Below are 15,672 nucleotides of genomic sequence, written 5' to 3'. Positions count from 1 at the left end.
CCTCCAGGCCTGGGATGACTGTGCCCCTGCTCTTGATGAACATGGTTGATTATCCAGCCATTCCCTATTTGGCTTCTCAGCCATTCTATACATGGATAACAAACTCCCTCCATTAAATCTGGTCTCTTCTCAAAATGGATAATGGTTTCTGTTTTATTGTTTGAACCTTGACTGATATGTGGTTTTTATTGCTTTGGTTTCCTTTGGGAAGAGAGCAGGGGTAATGATGGCTTTGAGAAGCTTTTTAGCCTGCAACTTTTCTGAGCTGACAAGATTAGTAATTTCTAGATGTGGCCAGGTCAACATTCGCCAGAAGGCCATCTTAAAGGCAGAAAGATTATCTGGAACTGGAAAGAAAGATATTGCATAGCTGGAAGAAACTCTGACACTAGGGAAGAATGTTTAAGTCTTGTAAATAGTAGTCTCTGCTGTGTCTGCCTTAAATTTACTCTTTTTACTTCTAATCTAATGAGGAAAAACGATTGATAAAGAAGAACCACTCGTGACAACAAATATAAACATTTTTAAACATTAAAATACAATTGTAGTATCTGCTAGAATTAAAGAAAAAAATTCACAAAGGAGCAAATGCGATTTATCTGAATATAAACTGCTAAGAGCGGCTAACTATTGCAACATGCATCAAGGGAGATAACAGTGAATTTCCCCTTGAAGAAGGGCCTCCAAGACATGGAGAAAGCAATCTGAGATTCCAGGTGGAAGAGCCCTCAGGCTGGTGTCTTTGGGTAGGAAGTTGGTTACTCCCTGCCTAGAGTGTGGCATGCTTGAAACAAATATTTGTTGTTTCCAAGGAGGCAGAAACAAATGGAGGACAAATCTCTGTCCTAAGTACAGAATTCAACTCTGTCTCTGGGGCTGCTATTAATTCTCAAACTTCCCAAACTTAACTTTACCTTCTTAATGAAACCTCCAGTAACTACCCATCTTCTCTAACCTCCGCTTCCTAAACTTGACAAAAATAAAAAAAGAATTAAGACCAGTGTTTACAGAGCCTCGGAGCACATAGCCACATTGTAGGAAGAGCCTTCTTCCCCACTCTGGGGCTACTTCTGTTCTTTATGTACACATTTTGATTCAATCTCATGATCCTAAATATGATTATTTTGTCGATGACACCAAAATCTCTAATTGTCTGCTTTGACTTCTTGAGCTTTCATGCTGTTATTCCCAGTGGCTCAGCATACTCACAGGGCTGCAAATGCACTTAGCAGAAAGCCCCAACTCCTCAACTGCTAACAATGTCCTCCCTGATCTCACTTCATTTTGCTCCTTTCCTACCCACTATGTTCTAGTCAGATGCATCTTCTCATGTCAACTTCACTACTTGTGCAGCTACCATTCCTTCTGCCTTCAGAATATTCTACCATACCGATCTTCACAGGGCTGCTTCTGTCCATTTAAATCCCAGCTCAAATGGCACTGTACAGAAATCTTCCCTGACAACCCAAAATAAATTTTCTAACCTTTCTCCTTTCTTTAGGTTAATGGCAGTTAGAACTCTTTGAAAGTGTTTTTGTTTATTTGTTGTACCATAAGCGCTAACCTACTTTGTCTTGTTCATTACTACGTTTCTAAGACTTAGAACAATAGATCCTGTCAATAATGGGTAATCATATATTGCCTAGATGAGTGAATGAGTACATTCTAGTGGAAAAGAGTCCAAAAACAGTGTCCGCATCATAATACACTGGGAGTTAACAAGAGGATGTGGCATCTCTCACCATCCTTGCCCCCAAATACCAACCTTATTTTGGCCTTTAAATTATTAGTACTAAGATTAATGTACTGTAGAGAGATTTCTGTTATCATAGAACAAATTTCCAAGTAGGCTCACTGGTTCTCTAGACTGAACTCTTCTCTAGCCTAAAAAATGTAGAACTGTTATTCCTTTGAGTTCTAAACAATTTATAATTCAGAAACACTTTTGCCCTAATGGCCACATTAACTAATTAACAGAAACCTTCCAATGTATTTGCCCTCTCTCTGGTCCTGAGATTGTCAATTATTATTATCTGCATTGCAGACATGCAGAGTAATGGTCTCATGGGCACAAAATGTTTCCCAGCATAATATATACAACCAAACAGTGGTGCTGTTCAAAGAATAAGAATGTGATGAACTGTGTCATTCAGAAAATGTGGACTGAGAAAACAGTCTAGTTTCTAAAAATTTCTTGGATTTCATCTTGTTTTCCCAGCATTAATTCTCACATTACCTATTAATAATGAGCATTTAATAAATGGTTTTTAATTGAATTAACTTTAAGATATGTTAGTTTCTACATTAAAAAATAAATGTAAAAAATTCTTAAACATTTGCTGAGTTATTTATTGGTCCTCACAATTTATGATATCTTTTACAGAAACAGTTCATGTGTAATTTTCTTAGTGTCATATTATGAGAAAGTAAATTCTTTATATTAATTCAAAGTTTCCTTCTTATACTCTTTTTGTAGTGTATGGTGTTAGTAGTTTGTATCCTGAAGTTCATGCATAGTTTTTCATACTCAGTGTTGACAATAGGTATTTATTTTTATTTAATAATCTTTTATTTTGAAAGAAACCATATGCCTATCAATACAGAGCCTTGTGTCAAAGCTGAAGAAAAATATTTACCAAATTCAAACTGATCACTCTTCTTATGCAAATTCTCTTCCAGAAGAAAGGGACTAGATTCTGTTCCAGAAGAAAGGGTCTAGATGAACATGTGTCTAGATATATGTTTTGGGGAAAGTTTTGTGAATAAGTATAACTTTTTGTTAAACATTCAGTATAATTTTTTGTTAAACATTCAGTGAAGCCATCTAATTATGGATTATTCTCTCTGGGAAAAATTTTTACCACAAATCTGACTTCTTTAATAAATATGGGGATTATGTTGGTTATTTGTAAATTCCTATGAGAGCTTTAATAGTTTCTATCTTTCAGAGAATTTATTTCATATAAACTGCTAAAATTATTGATATAGAGTTGTTCACAATGTTTTCTTATCATTTAATGTCTGTAGGATGTATAGTGAAAACTCTTATTTTTGACATTGGTGATTTGTGAAAAATATGATTTTATATCTCCATTTGAGTTTGTAAGATACACAGGACTTAACAGAGTCTATGTCTTGTGTGAAACTTAACTTTTTCTTAGCTTAAATGTATTTTCAATAATAAAAATGTTAACAGAATTTCAGAGCACCCCAAATTTTAGCATTGTTTTCCATTTTTACAGACATGACTCAGATGCAGAAAAAAAACAAAAGGTTTTACGAAGACAAAGTGGCCAGCTGATGGAACATCTAGATTTGAAACTATTTCAATTCTATGTCCTAATGTTAAATCACACTTAGAAAATTTTTAGCTAATTGTTCTTTATAAAATTTGAAACCTGTTATTTTTTTTAGGAATTATTAATACAATTATATTTCTCATTCAAAAATTATCATTTAAACATTTCAATTAAGAATTATCATGTGAACATTTTCTAATCTACACACATACACACACACACACACACACACACATACACACACACACATACACATCACTTTTTTTGTTGTTTTTATGATTGCTGTGATTCTTCTGGTCTTTGCAGCCACCTGCCCATCTCTTGATGCTTGTAATGTGGCAATTAACCAGCAGCTTCTTAATGACCTAATTAAACCATAATGATTGAGGTACAAGGCATTTCCTGGGGATTAATGGCCAACTGAGAAGAGTTGATGGCCCATGGCAGAGCTGAGAGCCATTAACCCTAACCAGCCATTAATCCTGTGAAAACAGTATATACAGAAGTTATTATTATAAGCTCAAAATGAAAACAATGAAGTATGGTATATTTATATGCAGTGAAATTATACTTGCTAAATATGGCATCTTACTAAAGAATAAATGTTTGAACTGCTCTAAAATAACCATTCAACCTTTAAAACCTACTGCCAATATACAGAGATATTTAATGAATCAAATAAGCATTTCTTGAGTAACTTTGGTTGAAAATTAACAGGAGACAACTGGAGCTATATTAAGTCAATGAGGAGAAAGTAGTGCTTTCTGAGACCTGACATCAGAAAACAGTTGGAATTCAGGAATAATGGGAACTGGAATTTAGAGATCTGTGCAGAACCCAAACAGTATGTATATCTCTTCCCTCTATTCCACTCTAGAATTAAGTATTTCTCTCTCTCTCTGCAAATTAGCTTCCTTTGCATCAAAGACTTAGAAAGAAATAAGGCTACTCACTGTGTTCCATCACTCAAAGAGATTGAATCTCTTTTAAATTTCAATTACACGTTCCTAAATTAGGAAATCTGGCCAATTGCAGGGGCAGGAAACTAATTAGTGGCCCTTGTGTTTATATGCATATGTGTACATCTTGTTAGAAAATGAATATATGACAAATAATCCCACACAAAAAATGCTGAGTGTCATTTTTCCCTAGAGATACACAAAGTAAAACTACAATGAGATATTACTCTACATACCCATTAGTATAGTTTAAAAAGATTAACCATACCAAGAATTGGAGAAACTAGAACTCTGATAAACTGTTGGTGGGAATTTAAAGAGGTAAAATGAAACACAGCTTCTTAGTTATACATCTACCATATGATCCATCTATTTTAATTCCAGGTATTTACTCAAGAAAAATGAAAACGTGTTCAAATATAGACTTGTACATGAATGTTCATAACAGCTTTATTTGTAATAACCACTATATAAAAGCTATCCAAATATCCATCAATATGCAACATGTATAACTCTCAAAAAAACTGCAATGAGTTAAACAAACCAAACAAAAAGAGCACTCATTGTATGATTGTGTTTATACAAAATTCAGGAAGACAAATCAATCTTTAGTAACAGAAAATAGATCAGTGGTTACATGGGTTTGGGGGTGGGAGGGAGAGATTACAAAGGGGATTGCTGAAACTTTGCACTGATATGTATGTTCATTATCTTGATTATGGTTATGGTTTCAAGGGTATATACTTATGTTAAAACTAGTCAAATAGTACACATCAAATATGTACACTTTATTTGCAAGTCAATTGTACCTCAAGAAAGCTATTTTTAAAATAGCTGTTCTATGCCTAACACAGAAGCAGAGACAGTGACGACAAAACAGGAACTTGTCAAGTGATCAGTCTCTATTTCAACCTTTTATATCCAAAAGATATGGGAACCTATAAAGTGAGTTAAGCATACTCCTTACTTGTAAGGAATTGTCTCCATCTTACTTATAGGGCATTATGATCTTCGTTTTGAGGAGAATGAGATGACTATTTTTTTTTTTAAAGAGAGAAGATAATACAAAATGTTGTGTATTATAAGGGAGGTAAAAATACATCTAGAAAGTGTTTTAAAGCAGGGAGAGGTTATTTCCAAATGAGGATTCAAGAAAAGACTACACAGAATAATGGTATTTGGAAGTGAGGCTTTCAGAACATACAGAATTCCAGTGGGCATGAGCTGCTTAGACCAGCATGGGCAGAGACTCAGAGACAGGAAAATTTGGTGTGTTATTAAAAACACTAAAAAATCCAATCTTACTGTAGCATAGTTATGTGACCTGGGGAGTAGTAATGGGGAAAGGCAGAAAGGTAAGTTGGAGCATATATTGTTCAGGTCTTAAATATGGCAGTTAGGATTATATGTAATTTGGGATTTCCACCTCCGAGTAAAATGTAATAGGTTGAAACAATCATTTCAAGTGCAAAAAATGAGCAAATCATAAAAATCATACTTCTAAAAGCAGTATACAGCTGTGGAACCAGATGAAACAACATGAATTAAATTCTAGAGAGAGAACAGTTTTTCTGGGCAAGTTGAGATCATCAGCTATATTTTTTCCCCCAAGAGGAATAGGCTGAGACTGAGGATCCCGAACTAGAAGTAGAAAGACTCTAATAGGGGCAAGGGAAACCAGGAGAGTGTTTGGACCATGTTTTCTTGCATGGCAGACTGAAATCTAGAGGAGCCCCAAATGTATGGCTGGTTTTCCCAACAGGACATTTGCTGAGTGCTACTGTGGTACAAAAAGCTGGGGCTAGCCAGAAAAGCACAGTGAAAGAACCAGTCTTATAATGCTTTGGCATCAAAATTATTCTAAAGGAATGAGCTTGTAAAAAAATTCACTGATGCTCTCTTTGCAAGATTTTGAATCTGTGTAAGGTAGGAAGCTAAATAGTTAAGCCTATAACCTCCAAAAGGCAATATTTCAGGGAAGACAAAGCAACAACATAGCAGGATATCAACCAAAAGCAGGGAAGACTATTGTGAAAGAAGGGATAGTGCAGACTCATTTTGCTTAGAAAAAAAAAAGTGCCATTAGAAGACAGATACTGACAAACACACTACAGAGCTTGCCCTTCAGACATGTGTGGACTGTGTCTAACTAAAAAAGAACCTCAGGTCCAATTTGTTTAAATATAAATAGCCCTTAAGATTATCTGCTTATGAAGGGAAAGAGCCAATCTTCTCTGGATAAAAGTAACATTGATTTAGTCACTATTATTCTTTTAAAAACAATTACTAGAGTATTATTTTTTTAGAAGTTGAGACTTGAAAAGAGTCAGGAAAATATGGCAGTAGATCAAGAGAAAAATCAGACAATAGAACCAGACCTAGAAATTGTAGGTGTTAGTAGTCAATGTTGTTGGAGATAGTAGGCAAGGACTTTAAAATAATAATTGTAAAAACGTTAAGATAACTGAAGAAAAGATGAACAAAAAGGAGAGAAGGAGAATTTAAACAGAGACTTGGAATCCATAATAAAGAATAACTAGACATTCTAAAATAAGGATAGTAAACTTTTTTTGTAAAGCATCAATGAGTAAATATGTGGATGATGTAGTAAATGTCACAAATGGTAAAGTCCATTGCTATGGTAGGAAAGTAGGCATAGACAACATGTAAACAAGTAGATGTGGTTGTATTCCAATGACACTTGTTGAAGATAAATTATATAACACAGAAATATCTTGCAGAAAAACAAAAGCACAGGTAAAGTTTAAGATAAAGAATGATTTTTGTAACAAGAAATGAGAAAGATAAATTTACCCTGGTGTTTTATTTATAAGACCAAAAAAGTCAATAAAACATAATAAAAATGATCAGTTCATGGTGTGTCTTTATCAGTACTTGCAATATTATTTTAGGAGATTAGATGTTATAAAAATGGATTTGATAGTCACCTTGATATAAGTTTAAGTGACAGTAAAAGTTTTAAATAGCAAACTATGCAAATTATTCAAAATTATTCTATGGTGATCAAATTTTATTAAAATGAATACATTGCTAGAATTCATATAGGCATTCTTCTTGACCTAAAAGTCAGACAAAGTTGATATTCATTCTTACTCAAGTAAATTAGCCAGTAGAAAAGGGAAGTGAAATAAATAAATAAGTAAATAATAAATAAAATAAATAAAATAAATAAAATAAAATAATAAATATAAAAAATATATAAAAATATATTTATTTATTTAAATATATTTATTTAATATAAATATTAAATATTTATATTTATATTTATAAATATTTATATTTATATTTATATTTATAAATATTTATATTTATATTTATATTTATTTAAATATATTTATTTAAAATATATAAAAATATATTTAAAAATAAATAAATAAAATAAATAAATAAATTCCTCTCTTTCTTTAAGCTTCTGTACATTGTCTGAACTAGTTCATAAACTAGAGGTAACTTTATTTTATCTTTCCTAAAATCATTTGATCCCTGCTCTACCCCAATTAGCAGGAAGAGTATTAGCTCTGTCTCTTTAGGACTCATTTCTCTTTCCTAAATATCCATTAATTCTGGGAACTTAGCCTGTCCAAAAGAAGAGAAGGACTTGATATGCTTCAAAATGAGACGTATTCAGTTATTTAACTACTGACATGGGTCCTGAAGATAACCCAACCTTAATCACTCTTGCTACAAATTCTGAAATTCTTGTTTTATGCTCAGACCTAACCATTTTTCTCATTATAGGTATTTTTCATGTGGGGGTCTCTTTGTGCTTTCCTTCTCCAGAGTCTTTTGAATTTCATCCTTTCTCTCCTAATATTACTGCTGGGTCCTTGTAAATTGTGTAGCTCCTCCCAAGAAATCAGCATTATCCCCCAGCAGTCTTTTTTTTTTTTTAAATGTTGTTAGTCACTATACATTACATCATTAGTTTTTGATGTAGTGTTCTAATTCATTATTTGCATATAACATCCACTGCTCACTACAACACGTGCCCTCCTTAATACCCATCACTGGGCTATTCTATCTCCCTACCTGCCCTATGCTCTGAAACCCTTGGATTGTTTCTCGGAGTTCATAGTCTTTCATGGTTCATCTCCCCTTCTGATCCTCTCCCCTTCAGTTTTCCCTTTTTTCCCCTAATGTCTTCTGTGCTATTCATTATGTTCCACATATGAGTGAAACCATATGATGATTGTCTTTCTCTGTTTGACTTATTTCACTTATCATAATCCCCTCTAGTTCCATCCATGTTGATGCAAATGGTGGGTGGATATTCATCCTTTCTGATGGCTGAGTAATATTCCATTGTATATATGAACCACATCTTCTTTATCCATTCATCTGTTGAACAGCATCTTGGTTCTTTCCACAGTTTAGCAACTGTGGCCATTGCTGCTATGAACATTGGGGTACAGATGGCCCTTCTTTTCACATCTGTATCTTTGGGGTAAAAACCCAGTAGTGCAATTGCAGGGTCATAGGATAGCTCTATTTTTAATTTCTTAAGGAATCTCCACATTGTTTTCCAAAGTGGCTGCACCAACTTGCATTCCCACCAACGTTGTAAGAGGGTTCTCCTTTCTCCACATCCTCTCCAACACTTGTTTACTGTCTTGTTGATTTTGGCCATTCTAACTGGTGTAAGGTGGTATCTCAATGTGGTTTTGATTTCAATTTCCCTGATGGCTATTGATGTTGAACATTTTTTCATGTGTCTGTTAGCCATTTGTATGTCTTCTTTGGAGAAATGTCTGTTCATGTCTTCTGCCCATTTTTTTACTTGTTTTTTTGTTTTTTGGGTGTTGAGTTTGAGGAGTTCATTTTTTTTTGGGTGTTGTTTTTTGGGTGTTGAGTTTGAGGAGTTCATTACAGATCTTGGATACCAGCCCTTTATCTGTAATGTCTCAGCAGTCTTTATTAGTAGCAGCTGCAAGACAAAAGGTTCTGCTACAACCTAATTCCAAGACTATAAGAACCTCTTCGTGCCCTATTTACTTTAGGATTCAGAACACCCAATGCTTTAATGAAGGGTTAAGCTAACATTTTCAATGACTCATAGAACACCTGCATCAGAAGTACCTGAGATTCTTATTTAACTGGCAGATTCCTGGGTCTCATCCCAGGTCCACTAATTCACAATTTCTTAAGGTGGGCCTAGCACATCTTCACTTTCAACCAGCTCTTTGGGAGATTCTTATGTCCAAGGTCTAAGAACCACTGAACCAGATGGTTCTTTAGAATGCTGTACGCATAACTCTAATGATCTATATTTCTAAGAAATAGATAAAATATATAGTCAGGAAATTTCCTTTCCCCTTTAGTGGGCAAGCTTCCATTAAATAACAAGTGTTATTCTGTTTGTGTATGTGGTGAAAGGAGGTGGAGGGATTCTTCTACTAGTACATTAAAACTACAAACTATTTCATCCTGGGATCATAATTCCTCCCTACACATAACTGCCACTAAAGGTAAGACCAAAGTGGCTTAAAACTATAGCATGTTTCCCTTTACTATTAACTTGAAAGTCCTGTCATACTCTCCCAGTCTTCTAAATAAGCTTCAGAGAAGCCAATATTTCTGGTAATCAGTAAAGCAAACTGTTTTGGGAAAAACAAAGTATTAGTCATATGGCCTTCAAAACTAGACCTGAGAAGATACTGAAATTAATAAGAGAAGGAAATCTGTTATAAAAACGTGAGTCACTAGTTTTAAGGCAACATCATTATTTCATAGATTAAAAAGTCCTTAAAATTTATGGTCTTAACTATCTTAATGCTATCATATAACATGTATGCAGTTAACAAACAAAGACAATTGAGAATTGATTTTACTCAAGTGTGATAAATAAAAGGAAGGAGTTTAATTAATTATAATTTACTTCAGCCTGATTTGAGCTAAGAGAAGGAAATGAATTCTCCACTTTACCTGTGTAAAACTGAACAAGTGATAGTGGAGAAGCCTGGATGATATCATTGCTCTTTCCCAGATAAATGCCAAAGTGTTTCCCACATTAATGTGCCACCAGATAAAAATGTTTGTCTGGATTCAGTGGAAAGATCAATATGAACAAAAAGAGGTTTTACAGGCTCTGTATTTTCTTTCTAGAATAACTGTCAACTTATAATTAGAATGAAGGTCAAACTACTCCAAAGAGACTTCTCTCTCGACTTTCAGAACGTTAATAAACACTTTGTGAGCATTATTCTTTTGCACATTTGTCAGACCACCGATCCTGTATCTATAACTCCAGAAATTATGGGAATGCTTGAAACTGGGTATAGATCAACTCACTGAACCTTAATCTTCAACTGAAATTTAATACAAATCAAACAGTATTGAACATGTGTCATGTTCCATCATGATAAGAGTGAGCATAGTAATGTCACTGTTTGGTTTATGAATGCTCGTTTAACCATACCTGTATGGTTAAAGTCCTTTAAAGCAGAATGATCTATGATGAGGTCACAAAGTGTATAATTTCCTTTAACTAGAGAAGACTTTGAGGACAGCTATATTAGACATTTTACTTATTTTCATGTCCTCTATATTAGCCCAGCTGGATAAGCTTCTCTTGGGTAATATTTTGACTTATTTTGCTTTGTTTTTATGGACAGACTTGGTAGTGTAAAGAAGGCTGGCGCTAAACATAGGTAGTAGATCTACAATGGCATGGAGCCCAGGTGAATGTCTTGGTCTGGGAATTGGAGCCCCTCTATAGTGCCAACTGTCCTACAGTGTCCTCATCTCATTAAAGGTTAATTAGTTTCTTTTCAGCCTGTAGCTCCATGATATATTATGTGGGTCATAAAGATGATATGAACATGTACTTGGCATGAGATTGTAGACTAACCATATTCATTATGGAGGCATAAATTCACTGCTCTGGGGCCATTTCTATTCTGGCAATGCAAAAATAGTCTCTAAGAAAATCAGACTAAAGATTGGGACATTGCTCACATCCAGGCTCGAGGGGTGAAACTGATCCATTACTAGATGGAGAACAAATTTCTCAGGGCCAGTAACAAAGTTACTCCCAATTTCAGAAGGGTACATGAGACTCACAATTTTATTATATTCTGCAGGAAACTCGATTTAAGAAGCTACAACTGTAGAGAAAAAAAACATGAAATGAACTTGTCAGAACTTTAATATCTCTGCGTTCAATTTACCGCTGCCATATAATTGCTACTGGCAGGGTAGGAAGTGACAACAAAAACAAAAGGATGTGAAAACCAGTTCTCCAAAACCTGCTATAGATGGCAACATTTGAAAATAAGTTTTAAAGAAAAACCATTCCATTTATGTGAAGAAATTCTATAGACCTTTTGTAACTATGAGATAATAGTTTGGACAGTTCCCAGGAATCAGACATTATAAACAACTAATTCTAATAACTTACCAAACTGCAATTGTACCTTGAATATTTATTGCATCACTTTTTTAAAGAACTATTATTTTTTTATTTTGACAAAATATATGTAACATACAATTTACCATTTTAACTATTTTTAAGTATACAGTTCAGTGGCAAATGCTACTCCTTAAACCCTAAATTACAAAATATATCTGTATCATGTTGGACTCATGAGTAATTGAAATCAATGTTTTCCTAATAATTGCCTGAAAGGGAAGTATTTGAGAACCACTTTAAAGACACTAAACTGTTGGCTAGAGGAAAGCACAGCCCTTCCAGTATGGGCCAAAGCAGAACTCCTCCCTGCCCTGGGAGTGAGCACTCTGACCCAGATCTTCTATAGCACTCCTGGGTGTCTCTGCCATGTTCTCTTTTTCTCTTTCCTGCACCTCCATATGAACATCTCTAGCACACACACACACATACACACACACATGACATTAAACTGCATTTTAGTATAGTTAATGAAAGTATGGTGTTCATTTTATAAGTAGAAGTCCTATGTCCTGACTTCTTGAAATATATTTTTTGAAAAATTCCTATCTTTTTAAATTCTAAAATTGTAATTTATTTAAACTGAAAATGTTTATGTTATAATTTCTTAAGGTATATATTTCCAAGACAAATAAAATTTAACATGTATTTTGGCTAAGAAAACACACATAGGATTGCAAATACCAGTTAGTCAACACATAACCAAGAAAAATGTTGGTTCCTTTACTGGGGAATATGTGTAGCCAGTAGAATATAATCAGATTCCAGATTCCTAAACCCAATTATCCAAACTTTTAGAGAATTATTACACTAAACTCTCACCTTCATCTTAAGGATCCATGATAACACCTGTGGCATCTATCCATTTATTATAACATGATTTCCCAGTTCGCTAATCTGAGTTAGAAAGAACATCTTTGATTACTGGGATATTTTTGACCACTTAGGAAGGAAAGAAAAAACTGTCCTTGTCCCTTTTCAAAAACTCCCCTTCAAATGAAAAGGTAATAATGTAGATTCATGTCTCACACTTTCCTATCGATAAGGTTCATTTTATTGAAGTTAGAAGGCAGATAGATTCACCATGCCTTCATTCAGAGTGTTCACAAATAGAAGTGGTGTATGGTCATAAAGCAACCTTCCAGGTCCTTTGAGGTTCTGTGCTCCCCTTTCCATGTAGCTTTAATTAATACTTCTCTCTCTCTGGTCAAAATAGACAAAACCTATAATGGTAGTACCTCTACTTGGTCTCCACAGAGTACAGTGCTTTCCATTTCAAGGTCAGCATTCAAATGTTGCTATATAAGAATGGGACTAAAAGATTTATAAACCATAGCCAGGCTTTTTAGCAGATCCTTATATAAAGCAAATAGAATCTCCTTGGTTTATCAGTCAATGATGGGCTCCTTTTCCCTAAGCTGAAGACATAGAGATTAGCAGAGTAGAAATGAGATGTACCTAATTAATTCCCCAGATCTCTCTAGATTATACTGCTAGTTTTGATTAGCAGAACATCGTGACTAAAATGAAAAATGTATACAGTAGCTAAAATCACACAGAAGGAAAGAAATAAATTTCCCTAGTACAGAGATGTTCTAGATAAAGTTATCAATTTATAATGATAGTTTCTGATGTTAGTTTTTTCCAAGGACCCTTATTTATGATGGCATAACTTTTAAAAGGAAATTTCCTTTCAAGGTTATTAAAATGCCTTTTATATATATTTCTTTTATAATATAGGCAAATACACATTCTTAACTACTGTAAGTTATATTCCACATGAATATTAGATCCAAACAGGATATTTATATTTCTTTGTGGTAATTACATGACTGTAAAAAATGTCTTCTTTTCAACTGAAAAAGACAAGAATAATTTGGGAGCTAATTACCAATTATAATTTGGATCATTAAATGTCTGCCATTTCCTTTTACCTGTCATCAGCCTACTGTGTTTGATGAGAATTTTTGCAACATCTAGATTTTAGAGAAAAAACAGCTCTGTGCATGTTTCCATTAGTTTCTTGGAACAATAAAATACTGAACGAGATCAATCATGAAAAAAAGCACCCTCAATTGGGTTATTGCCTATTGAGTAATAGGTGAATTTTATTGGTAGTCATTAAGAATTTTTCCTTTGTAGTTTAAACTTATTCACAATTACTTTCTTGTACTCAGGAATAAAACACAGCTGCATGTTGTAAACAGTGTTAAATTTACTAGATATTGCCAAATGTTATAGTAACACATGATGTTCTAATGGAGGAAGGGAAGGCTTTCCAAAAGAGGCAGTGAATTGTAATTGTAGGCCCCTCTGTGTCTATCAACAAGATGAACAGGGTCAGATGTTCTCCAAACATAGCATAATAAAAGGAAGGCACCTAATGGTAAAACTACATTAAGGCAAAAAAAACCCAAAAAAACAAAAAACAAAAAAACAAAAAACTTTTTTGTGAAAATCAAGAACATTCAATATATTTAGAGTTATCTTCTAATGCATTTTCTATAGTAGTGATTCTTCATGGAATGGTAGGGGGTTGGACATATCTGAATTTCATGGAGGACAGAGTGCTGTATTGTTTGAATAGATTTATTCAGTGTTACAATTTTATATGAGGAAAATATATTGTTTTAATCATGCAGAAAATAGTGTTTGACAAAATCCTACAGTTGAAGGTTCATGGTTTGAGAAAATAGACAATATATACAGTTGTAAGGATCATAAACTGTACTAAAAGGGTATTAAGACTGAAATGTGCTCCACTCACTAAGCTATGAACCCTAACTCTGTCTAGACCAGAAGCACCCATACCTACAATAGAAGGGAAACCTCTAATGTTCTTACCTTTGTGTGGGCATGCATGTACACATATTTTTTTCCTCTATAACCTTATTCTAGATTCTAAGTCTTTATCTAAAAAATCAATCTTCTCTTCAGACCTATTGCTAAAATATTATTCCTTGCTCTTGCAATATGACTCCATCCTTACGCCAAACTCTGATATCTGGAAATCTAACCTGGATATAGCATTTCAGTACTCTGTCTAAAAAGAAAGCTCAGGGGCACCTGGGTGGCTCAGTGGGTTAAGCCTCTGCCTTCAGCTCAGGTCATGATCTCAGGATCCTGAGATCGAGCCCCACATCAGGCTCTCTGCTCGGCAGGGAGCCTGCTTCCTCCTCTCTCTCTGCCTGCCTCTCTGCCTACTTGTGATCTCTCTCTCTCTGTCAAACAAATAAATAAAATTTAAAAAATAAAATAAAATAAAAAAATAAAAAGAAAGCTCAGGAGTTTGCTAAGAAGAAAATCAGGGACAGCTGTGCCCTTCTCAATAAAAAAAAATCATATATTTGCAAAAGCAAATTTGAAAATTAGAAAAAAGTGTTATCAACTACATGGTAACATTTCAAGTGCTTGATTTATTACACCTGTATATAGAAGCAACACAGGCATTTTTTTTTAAGATTTTATTTATTTATTTGACAGAGAACACAAATAGGCAGAGAGGCAGGCAGAGAGAGAGAAGGAAGCAGGCTCCCTGCAGAGCAGAGAACCTGATGTGGGGCTCGATCCCAGGACCCTGGGATCATGACCTGAGCCAAAGGCAGAGGCCTTAACCCACGGAGCCACCCAGGTGCCCCAACACAGGCATTTTTTTAAATTTAATTTTTGTGGTGTCTGGTAGCTCTTGGGTTAGGGACCAATAAGTTAGGAATAAAACTTGGGGTATCAAAAAATGCTACTTAATTACTGCTGACTGAACATAGGCATAAATCCTCTTATATCTCTCTCCTAGGAAAAACAGAAACAAAAGTTTCATCTCTGCTGAGAAATACATGGTTGATTTAGGGAATCACTTAAATTTGGTGAGGTCTGTAAGACTTCAGAGAATTAGGAGTTCTTCCAAAAACTTTGTAAAGGAGGAAAGAACTTAAATAAATGCTAGAATAGTGTGACTGTTGAGATATATATAATAACTGAAGAATTAAAT

This window comes from Lutra lutra, chromosome 5 (genome assembly GCF_902655055.1).
Source record: "Lutra lutra chromosome 5, mLutLut1.2, whole genome shotgun sequence".
NCBI lineage: Eukaryota > Metazoa > Chordata > Mammalia > Carnivora > Mustelidae > Lutra > Lutra lutra.
The sequence above is the reverse complement of the archived record's forward strand: the minus strand, read 5'-3'. Positions refer to the sequence as shown.